At 40.8% G+C, this 26,401-nt stretch overlaps 1 pseudogene; it reads left to right on the top strand.

Moving 5' to 3' along the window:
* The first annotated feature begins 378 nt into the window (after positions 1 to 378).
* LOC134511272 (N-acetylated-alpha-linked acidic dipeptidase 2-like) lies at positions 379 to 26,002 on the top strand (annotated as a pseudogene).
* The last annotated feature ends 399 nt before the right edge of the window (positions 26,003 to 26,401 follow it).

Below are 26,401 nucleotides of genomic sequence, written 5' to 3'. Positions count from 1 at the left end.
TGTGATTAAGCCTAAAACAGGAACTTTCAAAACCAGAAAGTCCTGATAATTAGGAGAAATTAGCCCTTATGCATTGCTTGGTGTACAGGCTAGATGCATATTTGATGCTGAGATACACATACAGCTACAAACAAGCTGTCTTGGGAGTGAGACAAAGAAACGGGCGTGTTTTATTGCACTCAGAAAATCAAATCATCATCATCCAAGGCCTACGGCTGGTTGGGCAGGAGGAGAGCTGAGAATCGCTGAAGCCGGGGCAGCCCTGAGGCTGTGGGAGGGAGGAGGAGGAGGAGGAGGAGGAGGAGGAGGAGGAGGAGGAAGGCAGCTGCTTGCCTGCCCTCTGTGCAGGTTGCAGAGCTGACGGCCACCGGTGCCCATATGGCCAGGAGCAGGGGCACCCTCTGCACGTGGCTGGGCTGCCGCGGGCTGCTGGGCTGATTCCTGCTGGGCTTTCTTGCAGGTGAGTACGGAGAGCCCAGGGCTCCACCCGCAGCTTTGCCCTCTACAGATACTTACGTGTGACTCCTGTTGTGATTAACTCCCCATCGGGGAGCTTTTCCTGCTTCTCAGGGGTGTTGTAAAATACTCGTCCCACTGTTTTTCTAAAGGGTTGTTCTCCCGAGCAGTTTTGGTCTTTAAGGAGTGAGGAATATTACGGCTGCGTGCTTCGGCCCAAGAAGAGCCCTGGTGAACTGACAGCGTCCAATGGTAGTCAGATGGGTAATGGGTAATTACCAGTCTAATGGGTAGTCAGACATTCAAAAAGGAGAGATTAATAGAAGAGTCTGAGACTTCTGTGACTGTAAAACCTCCAGGATTATTTTTTTGTTGTTTGTATTTCCTGATTTTTGCTGAAGATGGGTTTAAATGCTCCTGTTCAGTTGCTATTTCAGAAATTAAAAGGCAGAACGTAGAGGAGGAGGAGTTTTGACTGACAGCCAAGAGTGGAGTTGCTGAATTTTCCATTATGTGCAGTGAACTTCACTGGAACACTAGATTCTTTTCTGCACTCACTTGCAGCATTTGATTTTGAGTCTAAAATTGCATGTCTGCATCTGTGCTTTTTAAACTTGTGTTGTAGCACACACCTAAGGCTAAAGCATGAAAGAAAAATCCATGAAGGTTATTAAATATGAAAACTATTAATTTGATTTAGGAGATCCCTGAGCTGCAAATTTCTGATACTTGAGCTATTCTTACCCTTTTCCCTGAACATCATCTTTTGGCCGTGCTCCAAAACAGAATCCTGGGAAAGATGGACCTTTGGTCCCATCCAGTATCACTGTTATGTTCCGAGTGTTCCTACAATTGCATTTAAGTCTAACGGATCATATGTATTGTGCATGTGACAGCACATACACTCGGCTTTGTGATTACAGTTTGCACAGTTTGGGATTTTTCTAGCTAGAATTGTAAAAGGATTTTATTTTTTTTTTTAAAGACAAATTCATGTAGTTGGTATGCTCTCTCAGATTTATGGCAAATGAAAAATCTTTAACTTTTTCAAACTGACAAGGGTCACAGTTAGCTTTATTCCTTTAGTTATTAAATAGACTAACCCCACCGTTCCCCAGATGTGTAACTGGCAGGGCGGCTGTTGAGTCTTAGACCTTCACCTTAAACATTCTTATGCACGTATTTTTAAATATACGTATAAATTAAATAAGGGAATTTCATCATGAGTATCAGGAGTTCAATCTTTCCACTGCAAACAGTTAACTGAGAATTTAAACTATAGTTTAAAATTAATGAGAGGTGAATCTGCCTTAAAAGGGGGACTGTATTTACCAGATATTTAGGGTGTGCTCTTCTTAATATGTCCCTTTTTTGACAGTTCAGTCAATGAACTGTATTTAACTTCTCTGTTTCACTTCTATGTTTGAACCAGCAAACGCTGACAGAGGGTGCTCTAAGCCCTGTTCGTTGTCGTGGTTTTAGGGAGACTGTTCAGTACTTTAGGTTGCACATGGGCTCAAATATTTGAGGACCGAGGTTCTTCCTAAGCAGCAAGCTTTTCAAATTCAAACTTTTCAAATTTTCAGGATGGTTTACAAAACTGACCGAGAAAACACCCGACTCATCCGATGTCTGTTAAAATGTGAGACAGAAACTTGTGGCTGAAATGGAAGCAGAAAACACCTAGCAATTCCTCCGGTAAGTCCTGCGCAGCTTGGTTTTGGAATAATTTTGTCAGTTGCAAAAGCCAGAAAGTGATAACATCAGCTCCAAGGAACGGCCTGTGAGAGCAGAGCTCTTTAGATGCTTTGGAAGTATTTGGTTTGTACAAGAAGGGAGAGACTCACAACCCTTCTGTCCTCCTCTCCCTATTTTTGCAGTTACCTTTTGGAGTGGTTGTACTCTTAAGAGTGCTTCCCTCAAGGGGCGTTACTGCCAGTGCGTATCATGCTTTTTAGTATGATTTTCTGTAGTCCTGATTTAATGCCGTGTAAGTGTCTGGTTTTTCTTCACAAGCGTCCGAAACTCTAACATCACATAACTTTGCTTTGTCTCAGACCGAGATGATTTTGCTGTGGTTGGGGTATGCTGATTGCTATTAATTACATTTGATTGATAATCTGTCCAGCGTCCACTTAGACTTTCAGTTTGAGTAGCTAATAACCCAATTAGTCGAAGTAGAAAATGAATATATTCAAAATGCTTCAAAGTTTGCCTGGCGCTGAGTTGCATGTATAGTTACAACTGATAATTCCTTTAGTGTGGCCAGGCTGGATAATGTCCTGTTAATTGGGTGCTTGAGGTCCCGTTATTCCCTGTCTTCTGTTTCAGGTGGTGACGGGCCCTGTCCCAGTGCAATGTGTGTGTATGGTTGGTTAAGTCTTGCATGATGCAATTGTTATTAAATATGCTTTTTTAGCATCCTAGTGCATCCACGTGGTTCTTTCAAATCATCTAAAATGCTAGGGATAGAGAAATACCTTCTTGTTTTGCCGTGTATTTCACTGGAAATGAAAAAAGAATCATTCTTGTGCATATTTATATCTTCTACAGAGGAACAAATATATTCACACAAAAGGTAAACAAATATAACCTCTGGTTAGTAACATGCAGATATTCAGTATGTAAGTCAGCAACTGCATCATAAACATCAAAGGATTGCTGACAAATTTTATCTCTGTACATTTATTCTTAAACTAAAAGGTTTCATTTCTAATATCAATTAGCTTTTTAAGTCTATAGGCCTTATCTTATTTTGTACTTGTTCCTCTCAGTAGCTTGAGAGTTTCTGAAGATAATGTTTGAGTGAGAGTCCAGGCAACACGGAGATTGATGGCAGCATGAAATAGCTCTGCAATTATGCTAAAGTTTCTTGGCCATAGGGTATGTATGGTCTCTGGTTTGTCTGCTTGCTTTGATGATGGGCCACATGTTTTATACTGGTTTGGTCTTTTTTCCCCCCTAAATTCAAATAAAAAGCAGGAACTGCAGAAAAATTATCCTAATACACTATCCAGAAAGTTTGTTAAAAGCATAAAAAATGTGAACTTAAGAATTTTTGATCCCCATTCTTAGTTATTTAGACTACTAAATCTGTTTTTATCAAGTGGGGAAAACAAACTTTGAGTCTCAGAAAGTGCAGACAACTTGATATTGAATTGTAGCTCTGGAAAGGATGAAACTGGAAGGGAAAAATTGAAAAAAGGCATCACACGTTGTTCAGTCTATTTTTCCTGGTGGCATATGTAGTTTTTAAACTAGGGTACTTAAGGAATTAAAAGGTACTTAGAATACTCTAGACAATTAAAAGGCAAGAAGACGACAGGTAACAAGCTTTGTCAAAGGTTGCTTCCGAACCCTGGTGCATACCCACACAGTTTAAAGAGAAGGAAAGACAAAAGCAGAGAGCAGAAGGTCGTGGTCTACATCAAGAACCTAGATTCATTCAAATCCAGGAGGCCAGGTTGGATTCACGTGAAAGAGCTGGATGTTATGACTGCAAGGCTGCTGTCTATGAGAAGTTCTGGTGATTGAAGTTCTGGTGGCTGAAAAAAGCTGATGTTGTGCCCATCCTTAAGTAAGGCAAGAAGGACAATCTGGGGACACTATGGGTAGGTCAGTTTTACTTCAATCCGTGGAAGGGTGACCAAACATCCTTCTACAATCTGTTTCCAAACACAAAGGACAGTTAGGAACAGTCAGCGTTTTTTTATTATGTGTTTATATGATCACCCTGATCCAGGGTGATGGTCTTCTGTAAGGAAATGACTGTCTATATGTATCCGTGGAGATGTTACAGTGGCTGAAACATCCTTGACTTTAACGAGGCTTTGGACATCGTCTCCTGCAGCATTCCCATTTGGAAGCTGAAGAAGCGCATACTGAAGAACAAGTTGTTACATTGGTTGAAAACAGTCTGAACTGACAAGTTGAAGTGGTACTAATGGTACTTGGTACCGCTAATTAATGGTAATTAACGGTATCTGACATCTGTGGGGCAGCCATTAACAAGTAGCCTGTTGGGAATTCGAAGCTGGTGCGTGGTACCCAGCTGACTGATCAGCGTTCACCATAACTGTTGTTCAGCGGGCCAAACAAATTGTAGTCAGATTTCTGTAGGGTAGCCCAGAGGGGCTGGATATTGTTTCTGACTATTTATGACCATTATTTGTTACATCTGATCTGGATGTAAATGTTATTAAGAAAGCTTTTATTATTCAGGCTTTTGATTAAGAAAAAAAGAACAAATCTGTGCAGATAATTTGACATAATGATTTTCAAGTTAAACTTATTAGGACATGTTATGCCAAAAATGGACAAACCCATAATCAGATACCAGAGTTATTTGGAGGATTGCTTTCTGAATGTGTAGCTTTTTTCTCTCTGTTTCTGCTCCTTGCACACTGTTCATATTATTTAGCTGAATGTCTTTGGCACTGATTTTCATTGCTTGTGTGTAGATGTGGCTATTTCTGTTATGCAAAGAGAAAGGTTCAGCTGACTTATCTTAAGGCCTCAGGAAAGATCCTCTGCTCTGACTACATTTTGTGCTTATGCTGGTGCAGACCCTGATAAACGATCATGTTATACAGCTCAGACTTTCAGTATAAAACCTTACTTTCCACGTGTGTAGCTTGAAGATAAGCTTTATACACACTGATCAGAGTTCACTGTTGTGCTTCTCTGCATTTGCTGCTTACTTGCGTTTTTCTATTTTATTTTAGCTCGTTTACGCAGTTGCCTCACCTCGCAGGAACTGAACAGAATCTTCTACTTGCCGAACAAATTCAAGGCCAGTGGAAGGGTTTTGGACTGGATTCAGCAGAACTCGTTCATTATGATGTGCTGCTTTCATATCCAAATGAAAAGCAGCCAAACTACATCTCAGTAATTGACGGTCAAGGGAATGAGGTGACCTTTTTAATGGTTAAACTACGTTTATCTAAGACTTCTCTAAAGAAAGAGTGTCTTCCTCTGTTTTACCATCCACTCATCCCAGCATGTGTTTTATAATATGATAAAAAATCCAGTGCAAAGGGAACGCATTTTTAGAAATGATTTTGCAGACTGTGTAACAGAACAGCAGAGTGGCTGAAATCTCAGTGTCTCACACAGCAGAAAGCGGATGTGTGGAGAGGCTGCAATTAACACCAACAGATTATAAGGTGTAAGACTGGCCCTACTGGTTCAGCTTAAGGATACATCTAGGCTAATATCCTCTTGCCATAAACAGCCGTGAGTGGCTGCACAGGGAAGTTTAAGAACAAATAAAGGCATGTAAGGCATGCAATCCTTCCAGTGTCCAGCTGTTTTCGGGTCAGGGGTTCTCTGAACTTGGTGCAATTAGTCTCTTTAAGAATCCTCCTTAGACCTCTTTTCCAGGTATTTATGCAGTTAGTGACCCTTGTTAGATCTCTCTTCCAACTACCTGTCCAAACTCTGCTTGAACACGTGTATAATTTTTGCTTCCACAACATGCTGAGAGGTAAGGAATGCCACACGGATGCTATCCATTGTAGGAAGCACTGCCTTGTTTCATCTGAACCTGATCCTACTGGCTTCCAGTGGTGTCTCCTAAGTTAGTGTTGGAAGTAATAATGTACAGGCGGTCTAGAGTCACCTTCTCCGTTTTGTATACTCATGGGAATAAAGAAGTAAATATAAAATCTGACATGGCGCCTGAGCGAGGAGAGGAGATGGGACTGCTAGAGAAGCATAGGTAGGGATGAAGAACCCTGGTAGAAGCTAAGGAATGTGTGCTTGGGGATGACGTGAGCTTAGAGGTGAAAGAATGGAGAAGTTATTCCAGAAACTCCCTAACACAGTCTCTCAGCTATAATCTCAAAAGGTGAGAAAGTGGACGTGAACCTTGAGGCAACAGGAGTGTTACATGAGTGATAGTGATGAAAGGCAGCGTGTTTAACTGGGGCGTAACTAGCAAAGAGGTGAAGAGGGGAATTATAATACAGGCGAGAGTAATCACAAAAAACACCTGTGATGGCATGCATGAACTAGGTGTCTTTTTACTGTTACCACCTCTTGGCAATTTTCAGCCACTTCTTTGCTTAGGTTCAGGCAGTGCCTTCTGACAAGTGATCTATCTCTGTATTCATACCTGCGCTCTGTTATAACAATTCAGCTATGTATCCCTAGCTGGTTTTTTGTTTGAACTTATGTGCGCTAGTTAGAATTATATTTTTTACTAACAATTTATGGAAACTAGCATATCATTGGCAATAACTAAGCTTAGTGTATGAACTCGTGCCTGGAGGTAGAGTCTTTGACCAAAGACTTCTGTTATTTGTTGATAGATTTTCAATACGTTGTTGTTTGAACCACCTCCACAGAGGTATGAAAATGTTACTGATATACTGCCACCTTATAATGCTTTTTCAGCACAAGGTGTGCTAGAGGTAAGAAAAAACAAATTATGTAAGAGTATTATTAGCTGAAGTCATCTATTGCAAAACACTTGCTGGGATGGATTGCTCCAACTTCTCAAAAGATTTCTTGTAGTAGTTTTAATTAACTATTAGTATAAGAAAACACGTAAGGACAGCTAGGCCGCATATTGTGTGAAGGTTAGAAGTCTCCTATTAGAAAAAGAGCTCAAAAAGAGCAAATCACATAACCAGTGAAAAGCTTTTATCTTTATGGAAAATGTTGGGTACACCTCAGGTTACTCCATATTACTCAATCGTATGGAGAGGACTTGCTGAAGTCACAAGTAGAAATAGCAATATATAAATCAATTTGGAAGACATTTTGGACTAAGTGAATGTCTTCAAAGGCTACAAAAGTCACTCACTTAATCTGATCATTCATCACGGAAGAGCGAGTCAGAGACAACTTTGCATTGCGCAGATGAATGAAATCATATAATAGTGTTTGTGTATGCAAGAGATACCACTATTTTTTCATGGCCACAGAAGTTTGTCAGTTTAGCAAAGTGCATTGGCTTCATTTCCAACCTCGGTTTATAGGGTTGCTGTTAAGTGAAGGGTAACATAGAAAGGTAAGGAGTTTGAGCCAATGCATCCTATAGAATATTAAGGAAATCTTTTGCTATTGTTGTTATGGGCACTGGTTCTCATTTATGGAAATGCAAAAAAATAACTATATCATACATAGTGAATAAAACTGTGTATTTCTGAGAACAGGTATATTGTTGGTTGAACGGCCAGCTGCCGTGAAACTGCTTTTCTCTGCAGGCAGATCTGGTATATGTGAATTATGGCCGCACTGAAGATTTTTTTAAGCTGGAGCATGAAATGGGAATTAACTGTACAGGAAAGATTGTCATTGCCAGATATGGGAAGATCTTCAGAGGAAACAAAGTAAGGCTTGTGTTTCATTTTTCCCTCTGTGGGTCAGAGAGGGCTCAAGGTAGAGCCGGTGGGAGTTAGGGAAGGCTGTAAGTTGGAACACATGAGCAGAAGGACACCTGCAATGTGTCCATTGTGGCTGCATTTTAAGAGTAACTTCCAAAACAATAAAAACAGATGAATGCATTAATCTCCCGAGACTGAGATGACTGCAAACTCCTTAGGCAGTTCTTGCAAGAGATTAGTTTAGGGAACTGAGTACTTCATAGAGCCAGGGCTTTTAATACTTTTCATCCATGGAACTGCAGTATTTTGAAGAGGTAAGTATTTGACAAGGAGTCTGATGCACAGAGATTGAATAACTAATTCTTTTGACTTTAGACAATTCTGACAAAATTGGTGATAGTGGGACAGTGGGGATATTGGTCAGGTTTTGTGCCTCAGTTTCATTCCCTGTGCTTTATTTCATAGCCTTGAGCTATGACGAAAGGTGTGATGCAAATAATGAACATACTGTGTTTTGCTGTGGTTTGATTTTCTGCTGAGTCTGTGGTCATTTTCCCTCTTCCACATATACAACTTCTAAAGCTACATCCCCATGAAAGTAAATTGCAACATTCAGATTTCTTTTTGCATAAAAAAAAAGCCCTTTCTTAAAAGCAAGTGTTTTCACAGGTTAAAAATGCCATATTAGCAGGAGTCCAAGGGATCATACTTTATTCAGATCCTGCTGACTATTGCGCCCCAGGAGTAGATCCCTATCCAAACGGCTGGAACCTTCCAGGTGGAGGAGCCCAGCGTGGGAATGTGTTAAACCAGAATGGAGCTGGGGACCCTCTAACGCCAGGTTATCCTGCGAAAGGTGAGTGAAAGATCTGTACCCTGAGCCATCAAGCATTTTATAAATTGGTGCTGAAAGTTATTGTGGCACAAGAAATTAATCTATTTTCAGTAGAGATGCAAAGTAAAAAGCTGCTTAAAATTATTTTATTAATTTTCCTATTGAAGACTAAATTCTACCTGTATGTCATAAAATCATAGAATCATAGAATGATTTGGGCTGGAAGGAACCTTAACAATTATCTAGTTCCAACCCCGTCCCCTGGGCAGGGACACCTCCCACCAGACCAGGCTGCTCAAAGCCTCATCCAGCCTGGCCTTGAACACCTCCAGGGATGGGGCAGCCACAGCTTCTCTGGAAAACCCGTTCCAGTGTCTCACCACCCTCATGGTAAAGAATTTCTTCCTAATATCTCATCTAAATCTACCCTCTTCCTGTTTAAAAATGTTACCCCTCATCCTATCACTACACTCCCTGATAAAGAGTCCCTCCCCATCTTTCCTGTAGGCCCCCTTCAGGGACTGGAAGGCAGCTCTAAGGTCTCCCCGGAGCCTTCTCTTCTCCAGGATGAACAACCTCAACTCTCTCAGCCTCTCTTTCTAGGAGAGGTGCTCCAGCCCTCTGATCATCTTCGTGGCCCTCCGCTGGACCCCTTCCAACAAGTCCACGTCCTTCTTGTGCTGAGGACTCCAGAGCTGGACGCAGTACTCCAGGTGGGGTCTCACCAGAGCGGAGCAGAGGGGCAGAATCACCTCCCTCGACCTGCTGGCCACGCTTCTTTCGATGCAGCCCAGGATGCGTTGGCTTTCAGGGTTGCAAGCGCGCATTGCCTGCTCATGTTGAGCTTCTTGTCCACCAGCACCCCCAAGTCCCTCTCCTCAGGGCTGCTCTCAAGCCATTCTCCGCCCAACCTGTAGGTGTGCCTGGCATTGCCATGACCCAGGTGCAGGCTCTTGCACTTGGCCTGGCTGAACTTCATGACGTTCACACAGGCCCACCTCTCGAGCCTGTCCAGGTCCCTCTGGATGGTGTCCCTTCTCTCCAGTGTGTCGACCGTGCCACACAGCCTGGTGTCGTCAGCAAACTTGCTGAGGGTGCACTCAATCCCACTGTCCGTGTCACTGACAAAAACGTTAAATAGTACCAGTCCCAATACCGACCCCTGAGGAACACCACTCGTTCACTGGTCACCACTTGGACATTGAGCTGTTGACCACTACTCTTTGAGTGCGACCATCCAGCCAATTCCTTATAGACTGAGTGGTCCATCTATCAAATCCATGTCTCTCCAATTTAGAGACAAGGATGTTGTGTGGGACAGTGTCAAATGCTTTGCACACGTCCAAGTAGATGATGTCATTTGCATTTCCCTTACCCACCAATGCTGTAACCCCGTCGTAGAAGGCCACCAAATTTGTGAGACACAATTTGCCTTTAGTGAAGCCATGTTGGCTATCACTGATTACCTCCGTATTTTCCATGTGCCTTGGTATAGTTTCCAGGAGGATCTGCTCTGTGATCTTTCTGGGCACAGAGGAGAGATTGACTGGCCCTTAGTTCCCCCGGTCTTCCTCTTTTCACTTTTTAAAAATTGGGGTTATGTTATATGTCCCTTTTCCAGTCAGTGGGAGCTTCACCGGACTGCCATAACTTCTCAAATATGATGGATAGTGGCTTAGCAACTTCATCCTCAGGACCCATGGATGTATCTCATCAGGTCCCATGGACTTGTGCACCTCCAGGTTCCTCGGATGGTCGCGAATCTGGTCTTCTACAGTGGGTGGTTCTTCATTCTCCCAGTCCTTGCCTTTGCCTGTGGCTAGAGCACTTGGTAGTGAATACGAAGCAAAAAAGTCATCGAGTACTGCAGCCTTCTCCATATCCTGGGTTACCAGATCTCCTGTTTCCTTCTGGAGAAGGCCCACATTTTCCCTAGTCTTCCTTTTATCGCTGACATACCTATAGAAGCTTTTCTTGTTGCCCTTGATGTCCCTGGCCAGGTGTAATTCTGTCTGGGCTTTAGCTTTCCTAACCTGCTCTTCCCTGTCTGCTCGGACATTTTCTCTGTGTTCCTCCCAGGCTACCTGTACTTGCTTCCACCCTGTGTAGGCTTCCTTTTTGTGTTGGAGTTGTCATTTCAACTGCTTATTTCAGCTGGTGGCTTTTGAGTTGGGAAGGGAATGTAAGTTTTTAGGAAAATCTCTTTGTATGAGCCCAGCCTTTTAAGTTTTAGAAAAGCTGCTTACAGCCTGTGAAGCAGTAGAAAATGGCTGAGAATTTATAGCCATTTTTAAATGCCTGTGTTTCTCAAAAGAACCAGTTTAAACTAGACCATAGTCTACCATCAAAGAGGACTAATAGCTTTGCTTGGAGGTATGTTTCCTTGCTGATCCTAAATTCCAAGCAGAAAATCAATTTAAAATCCTCTTTACAGGGACTAAAATTTCTGTATTAAAAATAACAGTAACCTGGAGTCTTGTGAAACTTGGCACCGTGTGCTTGTCTTGTCCTTGTAGGCGTCCTGAACTCAGTCTGAACTGAAGTGCGCAGCAGGCCTGTCTGCCAAGGGGATGGGAACACAGGGGTGCTTCTGGAAGGCTCACTGGCCTGTGTGACCGTTGTTGGGGGCATAAAACAGCACCATACTTAAAAAACCAATAGAATGCGCGTGCCTGGCCCACCAGATTCAGAGAGACGTTCTCTGTCTTCTACATAGGTAAATCCATCTGTGGATGTCCTCTGCAGCTTGTAAACAGGCTGCACAGGGGCTTTCTTCACCTCACACTCCGGCGTGGTTGTCCCACAGTCAGCTTTGAGGAGATGTGATGATACGGATGGACAGCAGATCTCACCTTGCATCACACGTGGGGACTTCTCATACACAGTTGTGCAGATGCGCTATTGGGTTTGTGGCTCTGTCATTACATTTTGGTTTCCTAGAAACAATGTCTAAGAAATTATGTAAGCATGAAAAAATTGATTTATGCTCGTGGCTACTGTGTGGCTGCACTGTTCAAAACTATTTCCAGTTTGGTGAAAGTTGCTAAGAACGCTATAAACTTGACGTTTTGTTCTGGTTTCTCAGAGTACACTTTCAGGTAGAAAGTTAATGAAGGTGTAGGGATTCCCAAAATCCCAGTTCATCCCATTGGGTATCATGATGCAGAAGTATTATTACAGTGAGTATACATCGGTCCTCCTCACCAGAAGCCAGTATTCACAAATGTTCAGCAAATTTTTTTATACTAAGATGGTAAAATCGATGCTGTTACTTGTATTTATAGTTCTTTTGAAGTAATGCATACTTCAGAAAATGTGGACAATTCAAAGCAAACTGTTTCTGGCATAATGTTTTTAAGAATTTTGTAAACCCACCTTGGTTTAGGTGCAGTAACCATTAAGGGAATTTAAGGTTTTAGCCTACTGGTCAACTACATTTGTCTTGGTTTTCACTTAACAGCGCAATGGGAGGACCCGCAGCTCCAGACAGCAGCTGGAAGGGAAATCTCAACGTGTCGTATAACATAGGGCCAGGATTTGCAGACAACTCTTCTACAAGGTCTGTTTTAACACTTGCCTATTTATAAAATATTGCAAAAAAAAATCTCCACAAGAAAAATATTGTGAAACAATGCATCTAGAGAGATTCTGGAGAAATTGACTTTCTTCTCAGTGTGAAACATTTGATGATAGCTATTAGAATTTGAAAATAAATTATCAAAACTATGTTTTTGCTCAGTGTCCCCAATGTCAATGGACAGACATATTCAGAGGGTATAGGTCCAGCCCTGTCATTCCAACTTTAATCCTTACTTTAAGGTTCAGACGTTGTTTCACTAGTCCTTTAAAAAATGGCTATATAGCAGTAAGTAGACATTTTATTACTACTGTTGAATTAACCCTAAACTTCCTCCTCGCTTCGAGCTTTGGTCTTTTCTTTGCTGTTTCTGATGACCAAGGGGACAATAGGACAGCGAGCCTGTAGCTGTTGAACGCAGAAGGGCTGATAATTCAGTAGTTCTCTTCTATGCGTGTGTCCCTTTCCACTGGAAGCCTCCCAGGGTTTCTGTGAACTTAGAGCTGAGAAGTGTGGCAATGATTTGGGAGCCCATCAACTGTTCCCCGAAGCTGGTAGGCCCTGTGGTTGAAAGCCCTGAACAATAACAGCGCAGAAGACCCCAAAGCACATATATCTTCCTAATTCGCTTGGGAGGAGCCAGCCTTTGACCAGTTGGATTAGCAATACTGTGTTGGTGGTTTACATTTGTCAGCTCTAACAGAGAAATACAACTGTCCAGGTCTCCAGCACTAACAGAGTCGCTCTCCTGCAGACCAAGCCGCGTGACAATTGCACCTGGCGATCGGGGGTTTGACTGGGTGTCAGGGACTGTCATAGCATTCTTCCGTGTTTATAACTGATAAGCTGCAATAGATAAAGCTAAAGATCACTCTTCTGTCACTTTTTCACCTAAAAATACTTTCAGTTTACACGAGATATTACTCTGTGAGGACTGGTAGCAGACCACAATGAACAGTGTGTAAAAATGGTGCGTCATTATCACTGCTCCACCTCCTGCAAAACAAGAGTATGTCTGAATATATAATTTTATAAAGACTTCAGTGGTCATTATTCTTTCCTGCTCTGCGTTAACACTAGCTGAAAATGAGTAAAGTAAGAATAAATAAATAAGAAAGCATATTCGATATAAGCGAGGTGCTATTTGGAATGTCTTGAAGAGCAACAGTGAGAAAAGAAACAATATGATTCATCCACAAAACATATACGTGGGAAATATTTTTGAATGCACTTTTTAACACTTCCTGCTTGATCGGGTGGCAGTTTTTGTAAATACGGGCTAATCCTACATACACCTCTTTCTCAGAGTAGCTCCATATAGAAACAAATCTTTTGAGTCTTGGTAGAAAGTCACTTGCACATGGGAAGTGTGCAAGTATATGGATGCTCAAGGCGCTGGTGTCAGTTATTTTCTGGGCAAAGATCCAGTAGCTGTCCTGAAGTAGGTTTTGATTTTGACAGCTGTGCAGGTTTGCTGCTGAGAAGATAACTTCAAATGGCAAATTTTTTGCCAGATGCAAAAAAAGCATTATTTGATGCTTTGTTTCTTCTACAGGTTAAGATGGGCTGAATACTACATTATTTTTAGCTCTCCTAATACCTGAATTTCCTTCCTTTTTATAAAACTTCAAAAGTGGATTTTACTGGGGGGGAGGAGTAGGGGATGGAGGACTGACAAATCTTGATCACTTAGATCTGCTGTCCTAAACAGAGATTTCAGTTTATTCCTGGATGAATATTTCTAATGACCTTCTCTCCAAGTTCTATCTTATAACACAGAATTATGCTATGAAACCAAAGTGTATTCTTTATAAAAGTATGTATATCCACAATTATAATTTCGGTCAAAATTCATTACTGTATGTGCTTTTCATTTAACTCCTCTACTACACAATTATCCAATTGACTGCCATAAATAACAGGACAATAAATTCTGTAAATGTTTGAAAGTTTATAGACTGTCCCTCTTCATAGGCTTGTTGTTTCTAAGGCATCTTTCTGGTTAACCTGAAATGAAAAATGGGACACTGATGCAGCATGGTCAGTGCTGAACACACAGAGCAGAAGAGAAGCACGAACGTCCTGGCTCACAAGCGATTACATTGACTTCTTATTGCCTTCTCAGGCAGAAATGGCTACTCTGTACTGCGTTTCCTTTCAGAAGAGTCAGAATGCATGTTCACACAAACAATAAAATAACACGAATTTACGATGTCATTGGCATCCTCAGAGGAGCTGTGGAACCAGGTGAGCAGTGAGTGCTTGTGGCTTTTAATTCCTTCTTTATTTTGTGTTTGGTAAATTGTTCTCATGTTGCAAGAAGCTTCAAGTTTTTTAGACAGCCAGATAAGACGGATTATGAGAAACCTTTAATAGTTGTCCTGTCCCTCCCAACACACTGTTTTTCATTGTCATTCCCAATAATGTATTTGGACGTAAATGCTGGAATGATAGATGTCAGGGAATTTTTTTATAAAGCCTATCATTTTACAGTAGGTTTCTCAGATTACATTACATCACTCATACATTTTGCCTTTGCAAAAATTAACACAACGCAGAGTACAGAAAACTAGTGATGATTTGGGACCTCAACATACTATTGCTGATACTAAGTAGCAGGCTGTCTACATGAAAAACTTTTTAAGTGGAAAAATATGCATAAAATATTTATTGACTTTATGTATATACTTGCAGATTACTTTAAAAAATAAACTTGTAGCACTGGTATCAAACTTCATATTTCGTTTGAAAGAAGTAGGGATGCAATCAAATGAAATACAGGTAACCTAAATGCATTTTTAGTTAAGGCTTGATGTTGTGTATTTGTTTCCGGGCAGATACGTTATTTTAGGAGGCCGTAGAGACTCCTGGGTATTTGGTGGTATCGATCCAACTACGGGTGCAGCTGGTTGTACAGAGTTTTGGTAAAATGAAGATGGAAGGTAACTTACTTATTGCAGACATAAAATGATGGATATGGAAAACAGCAGCTTTGGAGAACTGTGTTCCCACAAGCAGTTGTGTCGATTTAACTTCTTACCGCTACAGAAAGTTGTATTTCTCATTATGAAAGATGCAAATTCAATTAAGAGATGCATACGTAGCATTGCATCTTAGTTGGCTGAATTTATTCCCTCACGTCTCTCATCAGTGTAATAGTACCCTCTTAGTGGTGTGGAATGAAAATATTGCATTAAGAAGGAATGCCTCTGCAATAGTGTGTTCCTCTAAGGAGTTTAGAGAGGATTTTTTTTTACTGCTATATCGATTAGGTGCTATTTTTTTAAAGTTATTTCAATTAACCGTGGTGATTTTTCACTAAACTTTCTAACTTTAAGTTGAATTTTCAAGCTTAACTATGTGATTGCAGGTTGGAGACCTAAGCAAACTATTATTTTTGCTAGCTGGGACGCAGAAGAATTTGGATTGTTGGGCTCCACAGAATGGGCTGAGGTAAATAAAAAATAGTGTAAAGAAAGCAACACTTGAAAATCTGTTGCAGGCGGCTGCAGTACCCAGTGGCATCAATTCCTAGACTGCAATCAATAGCTCCAAGATAAAATTGGAGCTCAACAGACTCCTTCAGGTGCTGTGAGGCCCTCATATATTTATACAAATTACCCACCTAACTTTTTACAACATAAGTGCAATAACTCTTGATTCAAAGCTAACGTCCCTCAGTGGTCTCTGTGTGGAAATCCTTCCCTTCATTTAACAGAATGATAGCATTTTATATAACCTGAATTGGTCTATTTTCTAACTTTCTATTTGAGAAATTCCTTAGTTTCTGTAAACTACAGTCCAGATCCCGTAGCTGTGATCCGTAAGAACTCCCAGCCCTTTGTGTGGAAATTAATCCTCCTGGGCAAATGAAAGGGTAGGTATTCTATGAGTGAATAGTTCCAAATTCCTGTGAAATTTCCAGTATTGTAGAATCTCGGGGCAGGAAAATTGATTAATTCTGTAGTGGGATCTCTGACTATATTGCTGCCTGGTGCTGGGATGTTGAGAAATTCAGAAGTGAGGTTTTGAATATCTTTCTCTTCCTTTCCCTGTTGGGCATGGTGAGTTCGTAACCCTGTAAGTGTACTTGTTCAGCCCCGCTAAGAAATACAGGTCTTACCAGAGGTTTCATTGCTTGTCTGTAAAATCCAAATTACAAATAGGGCAGGCAGAAAATTGTCTGATGAAACACATTTCTGATGAACCATATCAATTTATTAGTACTGAATGGTTTAACGGAAACGTGTTGTCTTGCTCTTCTGTCAGAATTTTATTTACATGGTTATATTTAGATATGTGGATAGAGCTTTGAAAATCTATAAAACGAAGTATTCTAATATTATTATTTTTTTTTAGTTTATTGGTATATATTACAGGAAACCAAAACATTACGTAGCAAAATGACACATTTCGAAGGAGGGAACAAAACCAGAAACATGCTTCCAAACACTAAAGGGATTCCATAATTCTTCTGCTAACAAAGCTGAGATTTCTATTCCTTTGGATTTCCACTAATTCTTTCTTCCGTAAACTGTTTGGCTTCCAGCTGCAATAGACTCTCTGCATCTTATTATTGGTTTATGAGATACTACATGAAGAAAGCATAATTTAAATGATCTTTTAAATCATTTACTGAGAGATTTTAAAGAGCTGGCAATTCAGTTTCATCCCACCTGAACTCCAGCGGTAACAAAAGTATACTGTGTATAAAAATTTATTTGTGATTTCTTTGTCTGTGTACCTGTGCACATATTTAGATGCTGTCAAGAAAAAACACACAGTTGTTTTAACTAAGAAGAATAAGAAACAATGATACTTAAAGATCAATTTCTCTTGAGCAAGTCATGAATAAATTTTTATGTTTGGGTTGTTCACATGTTGCTACTGCTGTTCTGTAATGTTTTTTGTTTAATAATTTAATATATAGTAACCTATCAATCCATATTTCATGAAAAAGCAGCTGTACTAGATCAGAAAGCCATGAGGGCAATTCATGTTTGAACCTCAATGTTTAATATTATCGCTCTCTTGCTTTATCCTGGTGGCGTGCATTCCTCCTTTTTGACACCTAAATTAGATTCGGTTTCTCGAGGGACATTCCTCACAGCTCACATTCATGTTTTCTGCAGCTGTCAGATCTGTCACCTGCTAAATCTTGAGGAAAATTAACCCATGGTATTCACCGTCTGCTGCGCAACAAAAGACTCCGCAACTGTGGCCACGTCCTTTTGTTACATAGACAATCTCCATTGTTCGTAAATGAAGGAAATTCTTTGTGTTGCAGACATGCCTTTGCATATATGCAAGGCCTCAGGTGTGCATATACAGGCTTGCTCCCTCCCTTCATATTCTTTTGCAGAACCTCACTACTGTTTGTTTTAAAGATATCAATTTATTTATGAAGTTAACAATTACTGATCCAACTTTTAGTTCATGTGACTTACAAATTATTAGTTAGGTTATAAATTGAATGAATCAAATAGCAATTACTAACCTAATTAGAATATCTACCACAAAGCCAAGGCTTAGTAAAATACCACTCACTGATTAGAATAGCCGTTTCAAACATAGTTACCAGTTTCCAAAAAATTAAACGTGTGTGTATATATTTAGCATGAAAGCAGTGCTTGGTTGACTCAAAACAGTCAGTTAAATTTATTTGAATAGGAAATGTCAGTGCTTTGACTCATCCCTTTTTGAAATGGAAGAGTGTAAAAATGACAGCAATACTCAGTTCAGCGGTGTTAAAACTGAGTTCAGTGCTGGGAACTCCCAGGATCAACTAGGGACTAAAAGAGGAATTCTGGCTGAGCTGAGCCCACAGTCACGTGCTGCATGTGCAAAAAGCCCTGCAACTGCAGAGTAAAACACACGTATAACCTTAATTTACCCTGCTACAATGCTGTTCGGTGCTTTTGCTGTTCCGTCTCGCTCCTGTGTGATGCAGCAGGCAGCACCTACATTTTGTGGATGTTTTGCGCAACAAATTCAGTCCCAGAGAGCAGGGGTGTATTTCATATGCCCAAATCATTGACCCATCCTCAACCATGAGTATCGTTAGTAAGGTACATAGTGCTGCTTATCCGGACTGGGTTCTTAAAGGCATGATGAACTGAAGGCAGGTCTGTGTAGACAGAGGGAAGAGAAGGCGGCAGATAGATACACAGAAGATAGAGAGAAACCTCACACTTTTTAAGGGCCTTTTGTTAGTAGAAAACCAATTTGGAAAGCAATCAAAAAAGACCAGGGCAGGGAAAGAGTTTGAAATACAGTGTAGTCACCCTCCGGATGAGATCATATCAAAACTGTTAGGATAAGCAAATGCTCAGTTGAAAGAAACTGCCTAGAGCGGTAATTAAAAAGCTCTCTTGATACTTATTCTTTGGTTATACAATGAATGTAAATGTAATGCATTACAAATCTATACCCGAAGCTATTAAACTTCGTATTTGAAGGTATGAAAACTCCAAAACACTGTTTGAGCCAGTGACTCACAGGGCTAAATCTTACTCAAAATGTGTCGTTACTCACGTAAGGGAAATAGAACTGCCCTTTGTGTGATTTGACCAAAGCGTTCTGTGTGTATTGCCCTGTCTTTCGGACCCAGGTAAGATGGGTGTCCAGATTCGTCAGAGTCGCTGAGACTTCCTCCTTTTGAAAAAGTTACCAGATCTGATGTTTCGTAGTTGATACGAATAGTTCCTTACAGAAATTTATAATAACAGAAGAACTTTAGCTGGATTATTTTTCTTCTTTAGCTGACAAACACCAATTATTCACCAGGCTAGACATATAAACTTAAACCAATATAAAACTTAAATAAATATTTGAAAATACTTAGAATATCACATCTGTCTTTATTATCTTTTTCTTTTCCTCTGTCTTGCCATACCTACCCAGTAGATGGCAATATTTACTTGTAAGTAACAAATGCTGATCATGCCTTCTGCAGTGGAAATTATTTATCAGTCTTTGATTGTACTATAGAAAATGCTAAGTATATAAACACATCTGTCTTTACATATATTGCTGCCCAATTCATATTAGTTTGGAAATAGATGATTAACGCTTTAAGATTGCAGAGACATGCCTGATACAATTTTATGGCACTTGTGCATAATGTGTACGTTGTTTTTTAAATGTGGTCAGTGTCATAAGCAGGATTGCTACCTTTGAAAGATATTCCTAGTAATATAGGATACTGAATTAGTGTGGTGAATAGCATCAGTTAGAATAATTAAGCTTGCCACTCATCTAGTGTCTGATCCTACTAGTGTCCCTGATGTGCCCTCCAGAAGAACCGACTTCCATTTCTTTGAAAAATCTGCATTTTGCATAAATTACTACCATACTGTAATGTAAGCAGTCTCACTAAGATTGGTCTTTTCCACATGTAGAATAAACAAACAGGGATCAGGCAGTGATTTTGAAGCTTAATTTCAGCGACTGGGAATTGCATCAGGCAGAGTCCGTTACACTAAGATCAGGGTGAGTCTTCCACATTGCTTGAAGAAGTTTGGTAGTGCTGAGCAGTCATCTTTTAAAAACAGTTCTTCGTGATTAATAAAAAAGCTACAAAGAATCTTTGGCTGCTTTGCATATCAGTGCCTTTTCTTAATTTAGCAAGAAACCTAAATGTTTGGAGAATAAAACATTTCAGTGAAGCATATATTATACACACTGTCAAGTTCACAGAAAGGTATTTATAGAATCTGATTGGAGGTGTGTATTTCATTCCACAATACTATTAATAGGGCCCTTGATATACAAATCTTCCGTGATGGTGTTCAGAAATAACTGCACAAGGGGCCATGACTGAGGATTTCTGCTATCCAAAGCCCCACTGCTTTCACTTTTAATGAGGGCAATCTCTGTACAATGAACTGAAGGCAGGTCTGTGTAGATAGAAGGAAGCCTCTTGTGCAACAGTCCGTGGATTCAGGTTGTTTCAGTTTCTTAAAATAAACACACAAAAATGAAAGGATAGTAAATTGTGTTTTATAGCAAATAGCTTTTTTGATTTGGAAACTGCGCGAGACATCATAGTCGTTAAGTGATCAATACATCCCTTACCTGCAGTCAGAACACAGTGCACTGACAAATTTGCTTGCTCTTTTTTAGATAGCAGACAAATTCAGCAATTATCCTGTTTATCATTTACCACACTGTGTATGAGACCTTTGAGTTAGTGGAAAAGTTTTATGACCCCACCTTCAAGAAACAGCTTACAATTGCCCAGTTACGAGGCAAACTGGTTTATGAACTGGCAGATTCCCAGGTCATTCCATTGGACTGTAGAGATTATGGAGAAGCCTTAAAAGGATATAGCAATAGAATTTATAACTTGGCCAAGAAACATGAAGAACAGCTGAAAACTTACAAAGTATCATTTGGTGAGTAATAGCCACAACACTATTTCTTACCTGCATTAATGAGAATTATGCAAGGGCATGATATATCTGTTACAGCTCTGAAACTGCATTCCTTATTTCCCTGTTTCAATTCTCCCATCATAATAAAGAGCCTTTTTTTTTCCCCTAAACATAACAGGGGTTTAACACATTATAGATGGGAGGGTTATGGATGAGAGGGTTATAGTAACTTTCATGCATATTACTAATTTTGGGCATTATTGCAGTGCTCATGAGCAGTCATGGAACACAATCAAATGCAGAACAAAGGGATAGTATCAGCCTGCTTCTCACGTTCTTTCTTAAGAAAGAAGACCAGTTAAACATTTAGGGCAACTGCCTGGAACTTGGGAGATGCAGGTGTCCACTTCTCCTCAGCCAAAGCCTTCATCTGACCGTGGGAAACATGCTGAATATCTGTCTCTGTGCCTGGATGCCACTTGTAGGCAATAGGAGCACCTCTCTAACTCTGCTGCAAAAATACATCCATTTGCTGAGCACTTGAACACATTGCAACGAAGCATATAAAACAGGTCGGAAGCAGCAGAATACTCTCGATCCCAGGCTAGGAATGCTTCCACAGTAAGTAATTTCTTTCTTCCTTCCTTCTTTCTTTCTTTCTTTCTTTCCTTTTCTTTCTCTTTCTTTCTTTCTTTCTTTCTTTCTTTCTTTCTTTCTTTCTTTCTTTCTTTCTTTCTTTCTTTCTTTCTTTCTTTCTTTCTTTCTTTCTTTCTTTCTTTCTTTCTTTCTTTCTTTTCTCTTTCTTTCTTTCTCTCTTTCTTTCTTTCTCTCTTTCTCTCCCTCTTTCTTTCTTTCTCTCTTTCTCTTTCTGTCTCTCTTTCTTTCTCTCTCTCTCTTTCTTTCTTTCTCTTTCTCTTTCTTTCTTTCTATCTTTCTTTCTCTCTTTTTCTTTCTCTCTTTCTTTCTCTTTTTCTCTATCTTTCTCTCTTTCTCTTTCTCTCTTTCTCTCTTTCTTTCTTTCTTTCTCTTTCTTTCTCTCTCCCTTCCTTCCTTCCTTCCTTCCTTCCTTCCTTCCTTCCTTCCTTCCTTCCTTCCTTCCTTCCTTCCTTCCTTCCTTCCTTCCTTCCTTCCTTCCTTCCTCTTTTTCTCTCTTTCCTTCTTTCTCTTTCTCTCTCCCTCTTTCTTTCTTTCCTTCTTTCTTTCTCTCTTTGTCTTTCTCTCTTTGTCTTTCTCTCTCTCTCTCTCTCTCCTTCTCACTTTCTATCTTTTTGTGTTTCTGTACCAAGGAGGATTTTCAGTTGGTCCTAATTAACTTGGTATCTGAGGCACCCATGGTTTAGAGACATAAACTAGCTTTTTGGAGATGCAGTACACTTTTGGGTTGTGTAAAGCATTAGAAATAAATCAAATCCTCATTTTGGGAAAACTAAAAAGTTTAAAACTTCGTGTAAAGGCTTAGGTGAAAAAATTCTTGACTATTTTGAAAAGTCACCCTTTTTTGTGAAAAGGCCACTCAAGACAGGAAGCTTTGCACGATGGATCATCTGGTCTCAGATTTTGCATAACACAAGGATTTATTTCCATACGTCCTTGTGTTTCCTGTGACACATCTTGTAAGGAAACACCAAGTCTGGACTTCCTTTTTGCAGTAGTAGAGCATCTACCAAAATTTCTGTTACATGATTTATTTTCAGTATTTGGGTTTCTTTCTTATTTAAGTTTAGAAGCTGCCCAAACTACCTTCTGACTAATACATCTTTTTTTTGTTCCTAGAACTCTGTCCTCTGGCAAACTTATAAGTATTGCCACAGTTGTGGACAAGTGTAAATTCTCACCAGGGGACGTGGATCTATCTATACTGCAGTCCCGGAATAGGTCACTACATGAAATCTGTGCCTCTAATTATGTAAACTAAACAAAAATATTAATACAAGAACGAGCAAGTGTAGGCTGGTGATCAAGTTTCCTAGAAATAGAAGAGCAACTGAGACTGCAGAACAGCTTTCAGTAGGAGTCCTGGGAACAGAAAGCCTGTCATACCAAATAGGGGGATACACTTATAAAAAGTGGTGATAAATTTATAAACAGTGAAGGGCCAACAGAGGACTGGATTTAGGAGATGAGCTAATCTTATGCCCCATATTCCTGTACGATCAAAGAGAGGATACTCAGGTTTATCTAAAGTTTTCTGAAACTTGTGGGCAAAATATACAAGTTGTAAATCTTCTCTCTTTGTAATTGAGTTGAATTTTGGGAAGGCCAGAAGTTCTTCTCCTGATAACATCCATCTTTTACTTACTCTGTGAAATAGTTGTATAAATTTATAATTTTCCCAGGCCTGTATTAAATAGACCCTTCCACAGGAAAATCATCGCAGCTGATGCTGTCATTAAAAGAAAGGCCTGCTGCTTCTTTGGCTAAGTTATTTCACGTGTCTTGGACATACTGCCAGGGACCGAGCAGGAAAAAGCAACTGACATGCCTGCTTGCACATAGCCAGGTGTCCTGGTTTGAGGTAACACCACGACATCGGGCATAACAGGCAAAATCCTGGGGTTTGAGTAGCAGCCCTGTGCGATGGCAGGCAGGGTCATGGCAGAGACACCTCCTGTGCTGTTGGTCCAGTCCACGAGTGGAGCGAGCAGTCCACTTCGATCTGCCTTGTCTATCCCTGCGGTCCCTGACAGTTGTGTCTTTTACGCCTCACCTAACACTATTCAATATACATATCACACTCTTCTGTTATGGTATGAATAGGGCATAATGTTCCAAGAGGGAAATCCTGCTGTCCTTCCACAGCCTGCTGGAAGAACTGGTGTTTTTTATGTAAGTCAGGCTTTTTATACCTAAATGCTGCATTGCACCCCTTTGTGAAAAAGGAAACTGCAGAGATCTCTGTTTACGATGCCAGCCAGTCTTCTCCTTGCCCGGCAGAGGGAAGATGTGTACTTGTGAAAGCTTTATCAAGCATTCTGCTTTATTGTTGACCTCATTGCACAAGGTCTTTGTCTATTACTGCCGCTAGTGCAGCTCTTTAAAGTCTGTGCTAGGGAAACTAGTGAATTATGGAAAACCAATGAAATGAATTCAATTATATCAGCAAAACAAATGTAGTTTTTCACTGGGCAACTGAAAGGTATATTGGGGTCAGCAGATACTCTGAAGTTGCTCACAAAGTCCTTCCTTTTCTAGATCCTCTTTTTTCCGCTGTGGTGAACTTCTCAAAGGCTGCTGCTGAATTTCATAGCAGACTTGAACAAGTTGACAAGAAAGAGTAAGTCTGAAAAAAAAATATTTTATATATATATGTATATATGTGTGTATATCTGCCTTAGATACCCAGGGTGGCAGTTCTTTCTTTCCAGTGACTACCCAAGGAGACTCTCGTTAGTGTAGAATAGAGCACTCGAACTCTGAGACAGGAAATATCTGATAAGATGAATTCTGCTTCCCGTGATGCATAGTATCAGCTGCAAAGCTTATTACTAGCATCAGCTTGTCATTAAAATTATTGTAATACATGGAAAGGCGGGTAGCAGTAAAAGTTGGACTGAGGTCTGTATTTAGACACCTACACTTGAGTGTTGTAGGTGATGGCAGAATTTGTACTTTCAGCACACCTCAAGGAGACAGGATGATGCTTCAGAGTATGTAAGACATCCATATGATGCTTGCAAACCTAAGGGCCCCATAGGAAGGCCCTCTGAGCCACACCCTCTGAGTGCTGTGGCTGGAGGCCAGGTGCTCCTGTACCCCTTGTAAGGTACCAGATAGTTGTGTTTAGGCAACTGAATCCCATCCTTACTATGTTACTGTATAGATTAGATCAGGAGTTTGGATACTTGGCTTATGGGTGGACACCAAAATCATCATCTTGGCCTAAATCTCAGCCTTCCTCTCCCCTCTGTTAAGTGGGATGCTTCTAGTGCCATTTAATACTAAAAAAGTATCTGACACTCTCAGTCTCCCATCTTATTTTGCATAGTCTGAAATCTTGGAGTTGAGTTTTCTAACACAGACATCTTAATGCATTAATATAACATGTATTGAATATCTCCTTGCAAAACCTCATCTTTTCGCAAGCTGTGGACCATCTTTGTCATTTTCGTTCTTTCCAAAGGAGAGGAAAAGTGTTTAAATGAAACTAGGAAGTCGTGTTTCTTCATGGTGTGGAACGTCTCTCTCTCCATTTCCTGCAGTCCAGTCGCAGTGCGAACCATGAACGATCAGCTGATGTTTATAGAAAGAGCTTACCAGGAAGGAAGTTTTACAGGTGAGGCAACAAGTTTCTTGAGCAGCTGTCTGAGGCACTGGATTGTTGCTTTAGTATTGCTTCAGTTTCACTCTGAATAGCGTAAGTATAACTTTAGTTTGTGAATGATGTAAGTATTGCTTTGGCTTTGTTAATAATGAGGGTCGAAGCTTAAAAGCTACGAACTCTCAAAAGAAAAGGAGGGATCGATACAGCAGCTGGTGATACAGGATCCTTGAACAGCACAAAACGCTGGGGTGGAAGCCCCTCAGGCCTTACTGATACCGAGTTAAAAGAACATCTGGTTCCCTCCTGTGTAGGAATGTGTCTGAGAGAAAATGGTCACGTGAGCCAGCCTCCCTACTATGAGAGATTAGATTAAGGGCAAAACAGGTGGTAGAAGATGGAATTAGTACATGGGAAAAACAGGAACTGAGAAGGTAGAAAACATGTTGTGCTAATGACTAAGTAATTTACTATGTGAATTCTTGTAACCAACCTGATCTGTGAATGAACTGCATGGACAGCGTGTGAACAGAGACTGTAAGCCAATCCTATAGCTGCCGCTAGCGCGTGCTCTTATTGCCTGACTATATATACTCTGTGAAAACTTGAATAAAGGGAGAACGATCATACTCATATTGAGATTCCATCGTTACTCCGGGTCCGTCTCCCACTCCGACATCCTCCGACACTCCTGACTGGAACAATGTAGCTCAGTGTGAAATGCTCTGTAAGCGGATGGGTTAGACATCTGCTAGCTTTAGTGGGATAGAAGGAAGTCTTGAGACGTTGTCTCCTTGAGTAGAATAGGTAGGGAGAGATGCTAGAATAAGCTAGTTTTGTGAGAACAGGCGTTGCAAACTAAGCCAAAAGATGAACTGAGTACTCGCAAAGATCGAGTTCAACCAGCGGACATGGTCAGGAAGCCTAGCGACAACCACCAGAGGACGCCGGAAGACCACTAATGGACATGGATGCACACGTGTCAAGGACATTTGCATATATTAATGAGTTCTAGGTGATAATATGAACATGTTAATCATTTCTGGGAAATGTAATGAATATGTATATTCTGATCGTTTATAACCTTTGTAGTTGAGCAACTCAGCGCGCGCACTAGGTGAAGTGATTCCCTGTGCTCCCAGCATTGCAATAAAGAATGCCTGCTTTCTAAACCTCCAAAATGGAGTCTTAGAGAGTCCTTAATCACCAACTTACGGTATCACCTGGAGTCCATGCTGAGCTGGGACTCCTGCCGCTGGGGCTGCCAGTTGCTCTGCCACGGCTCATCCTCCAGGCAGGAGTCTGGCCCCAGAGAACACCAGCTGCCCCCGCTGGAGACCCGCTGCCAGCTCTGACAGGACTCCTGCCTTACAGGAACACTCACAGCACTGCCGGGCTGCTGAACCGTGCCACCCATCTTAGTGCGCAAACCTCCACTCCCCTGGCTTTACTCTGCCCCCACCTCGTTCTGGGCCCACGAGGTGTTGGCTGCTGCTAACATCTGGCTAGGGGCACCAATGATAAAAAGAAGAACTTCTCTAAGTACGTCAGGGGTAAAGGCAAGACTAG

This window comes from Chroicocephalus ridibundus, chromosome 1 (assembly GCF_963924245.1).
Source record: "Chroicocephalus ridibundus chromosome 1, bChrRid1.1, whole genome shotgun sequence".
Classification (NCBI taxonomy): Eukaryota; Metazoa; Chordata; class Aves; order Charadriiformes; family Laridae; genus Chroicocephalus; species Chroicocephalus ridibundus.
This window is presented reverse-complemented; position numbering and strand designations above follow the sequence as displayed.